Source organism: Melanerpes formicivorus, unplaced genomic scaffold, assembly GCF_026170545.1.
Source record: "Melanerpes formicivorus ecotype bairdi unplaced genomic scaffold, bMelFor1.0.p_v2 SCAF_133, whole genome shotgun sequence".
Classification (NCBI taxonomy): Eukaryota; Metazoa; Chordata; class Aves; order Piciformes; family Picidae; genus Melanerpes; species Melanerpes formicivorus.
The window spans coordinates 1084758-1088851 of NW_027142485.1; the positions used below are offsets into that span (position 1 = coordinate 1084758).

The 4094-nt window shown below is 48.0% G+C and overlaps 1 non-coding gene across 1 annotated transcript; it reads left to right on the forward strand.

Moving 5' to 3' along the window:
- The first annotated feature begins 1325 nt into the window (after window positions 1–1325).
- Window positions 1326–1395, forward strand: TRNAG-GCC (transfer RNA glycine (anticodon GCC)). Its single transcript has one exon. It is a non-coding gene; the product is annotated as a tRNA-Gly (tRNA).
- The last annotated feature ends 2699 nt before the right edge of the window (window positions 1396–4094 follow it).

Consider the following 4094-nt stretch of genomic DNA (forward strand, 5'->3'; position numbering starts at 1 on the left):
GTTAAGGGTTAGAGTTAGGTTTAGGGTTAGGGTTAGGGTTAGGTTTAGGGTTAGGGGTTAAGGTTGAGGTTAGGTTTAGGGTTTATGGTTAAGGTTCGGTTTTGGGTTAGGGTTTAGGGTAGGGGTTAGGGTTAGGATTAGTGGTTAGGTTTAGGGCGACGTTTAGGGTTAGGTTTAGGGTTAGGGTTAGGGGTTGGGTTTAGGGTATATGGTTAGGGTAAGTGTTAGGGGTTAGGGTTAGGGTTAGTGGTTAGGGTTAGGTTTAGGTTTTGGTTTACGCTGTACGGTTAGGGTTCAGGTTCGGGTTAGGGTTAAGGTTAGGATTAGGGCTTAGGGTTAGGTTAGGGTTAGGGTTTTTGATAGGGTTAGGTTAGGGTTAGATTTAGGGTTTGGTCAGGGTGAGGGTTAGGGTTTGGTTAGGGATAGCTTTAGGGTTAGGGTTAGGGGTAGCATTAGGGGCAGGGTTAGGCTTAGGGGTTAGGGTTAGGGTTATGGTTAGGGCAAGAGTTAGGGTTAGTGCATTAAGGTTAGGGTTAGTGTTCGGATTAGGGGAAGGGTTAGGGTTAGGGTTCGAGTTAGGGTTAGGTTAGGGTTAGTTTTAGGGTTAGGTTTAGGGTTAGGAATCGGGGTTAGGGTTAGGATTAATTTTTAGCGATAGGGTATGTCTTAAGGTTTAGGATTAGAGTTAGGGTTAGGATGAGGGTTAGGGATTAGGGTTAGGGTTTAGGGTCAGGGTTATTGTTAGGGTCAGGGTTAGGGTTAGGGTTAGGTGTTAGTCTTAGGGACAGGGTCAGGCTTAGCGTTTAGGTTAGGGTCAGTGTTTAGGGTTAGGGGAGGGTCACGGTTAGGGTTAGGGTTAGGGTTAGGGTTAGGGTCAGGGTTAGGGTTAGGTGTTAGTCTTAGGGACAGGGTCAGGGTTAGCGTTTAGGTTAGGGTCAGTGTTTAGGGTTAGGGGAGGGTCAGGGTTAGGGTTAGGGTTAGGGTTAGGGTTAGGGTTAGGGTTAGGGTTAGGATTAGGGTTAGCGTTAGGGTTAGGGTTAGGGTTAGGGCTAGGGTTAGGGTTTGGCGAGGAATAGAGTAAGGGTTAGGGTTAGGGGTTAGGGTTAGTTGAAGGGTAGGGGTTAGGGTTAGGGCTAGGGTTAGGGTTAGCGTTAGGGCTAGGGTCAGTGTTTAGGGTTCGGTTTAGGGTTACGGTCAGGGGTTAGCGTTAGGGTCAGGGTTAGAGTTAGGGATTAGAATAGAATTGAATAGAATAAACCAGGTTGGAAGAGACCTTCAAGATCATCACGTCCAACCTATCACCCAACACCACCCAATCAACTAATGAGTGGTGGTTCAGTGGTAGAATTCTCGCCTGCCACGCGGGAGGCCCGGGTTCGATTCCCGGCCAATGCACCAAAAAGGACTGTGGTGGTTTGGCTCTGGCCTGGAGGCCAGATACCCACCAAGCCGCTCTATCACTCCCCCTCTTAAGTGAACAGGGGAAGAAGGGAAAGAAAATATAACAGAAGCCGGGGATAAGATAGGAGCAATTTAATAACACTAATAAGCAAACAGCAAATAGACCGCGCGGAAGCAAAGAAAGAAGAGAGAGAGATGTTAATCTCTACTTCCCATCAGCAGGACGGTGGTCGGTCTCGGGAAGCAGGGCTCTCTAAGCTTGGTGGTTCCTTGGGAGGATAAACGCCATGGACGAATCCCCAATACTTCCTTCTTTCACGTCCTTCTTATACCTGAGCTGACGTCAGATGGTATGGAATACCTCTTTGGCCAGTCTGAGTCAGCTGGCTCAGTTGTGTCCCCTCCCAAGATCCTGCCCACCCCTCCATGTACTCCTGGGGCAGGGAAATGTTGAAAGGACACAGCTCGGATACTGAATTCAGCCGTAGCCAAAACACTGCTGTGTTATCAACTGCTGCTGCAAAAAAACCACAGCACTAAAATGATGCTGTGAGGAGAATTAACTCCACCTCAGTTCAACCCAATACAATCTCCACCCCTTATTCCATACCATTTGCATCAAGCTCAGGTTTTACACATTTCAATACATTTAACCATCTCATTTGATTCTTACACCAAAATAACAAAAGAACACAAAAATGACTTCTTGCTTACATTCACAACCTGATCTACATACTTAAACTATCTCAATATTTCAACATATAGAGACTTATATCAATGTCTCAGTCCTCTCTTAAAGTTTTCTTTCTGCTCCTGTAGATGTCATTTGGGAATATTCAAGACAGAAGCAGGATATTCTGTTCTTGGGCACCAACTCCAGATGGTCTCAACCACTGTGTCATTCTTGATCCTTGGAAAACTTCATCAGTCCGTGTTCTTCTTGCTTCATTACTTTCTGCAACATGCAACTCACATTATTCACATTCTAAATTACCTTTCCCCCAGTGTTAGGTCCCTTTGTGGCACACACTGAGTCTCCCCATTTCTTTTCATTACCCACCATGTACATCCAGGCCCCTGAGCAAAGACAATCCCACGAATGGGTTTGCCTTTCCCCATGGGAGGAGCAACCCACACTGCCTTTCCTAGCCACTTTCCCATGTGTACTACAGGGACTTTATCTCCTCCCACAGTGTGCAAGGGTTCTGTTTGGGCAGGACCAGGACGGTTAGCAGATCCTCGAGAATTAACCAGCCAAGTGGCTTCTGCTAAATTTACATCCCAGTGCCTCCATGCTCCATTACCCAATGCTTTCAGCATAGTCTTTAACAGTCCATTATATCTTTCAACCTTCCCAGAGGCTTGTGGGTGATAGGGAATGTGATACACCCATTCGATGCCATGTTTCTTGGCCCAGGAGCTGATGGCATTGTTCCTGAAGTGAGTCCCGTTGTCAGACTCGATCCGTTCAGGGGTACCGTGCCGCCACAGGATTTGCCTTTCAAGGCCTAAGATGGTGTTCCGGGCAGTAGCATGATTTACAGGGTATGTTTCTAACCAGCCTGTAGTTGCTTCCACCATGGTGAGGATGTAGCGCTTGCCTTGGCGTGTTCGTGGCAGTGGTCCAATATAGTCAATCTGCCAGGCCTCGCCATAGCGAAAACCCAGCCACCGCCCTCTGTTCCAGGGAGACTTGGCTCTGGTGGCCCTCTTGATGGCAGCACAGGTTTCACAGTCATGTGTGACCTGTGTGATGGCTTCCATGGTCAAGTCCACCCCTCGGTCACGAGCCCACCTGTACGTAGCATCTCTCCCTAGATGTCCTGATGTTTCATGGGCCCATCGAGCTACAAACAGTTCACCTTTTTGCTCCCAGTCTAGATCCACTTGAGCTATATCAATCCTGGCAGCCTTGTCTGCATGCTCATTGTTTTGATGTTCTTCATTAGCATAACTCTTAGGTACATGAGCATCAACATGACGTACCCTCAGGGGCACGTTCTCCACCCGAGCAGCAATGTCCTGCCACAGCGAGGCAGCCCAAATAGGCTTGCCCCTGCGTTGCCAATTGGTCTTCTTCCACTGCTGTAGCCATCCCCACAAGGCATTAGCCACCATCCAAGAATCTGTGTAAAGATAAAGTACTGGCCACTTTTCTCTTTCAGCAATTTCTAGAGCAAGTTGGATGGCTTTCACCTCTGCATATTGACTTGATTCACCTTCTCCCTCAGTAGTCTCAACAACTTGTCGTGTAGGACTCCATACAGCAGCTTTCCACTTCCGATGGCTTCCTACTACACGACATGATCCATCAGTAAACAGAGCATAAGGCCTTTCATCTTCAGGTAACTCGTTGTATGGTGGTGCCTCTTGGGCACGAACCACTTCCTCAGGCGATGCTCCAAAATCCCTACCTTCTGGCCAGTCCATAATCTCTTCCAGAATTCCTGGGTGGTTTGGTTTTCCCAGTCGAGCTCGCTGTGTAATCAGTGCTACCCACTTACTCCATGTAGCACTGGTGGCATGATGAGTAGAAGGGATGTTTCTTCCGAACATCCAATGCAGCACAGGCAGCCTTGGTGCTAAGAGGAGAGTTGCTTCTGTACCCACTACTTCTGATGCAGCTCGAACTCCCTCATAGGCTGCTAAGATCTCCTTCTCAGTTGGTGTATAGTGGGCTTCTGATCCTCGAT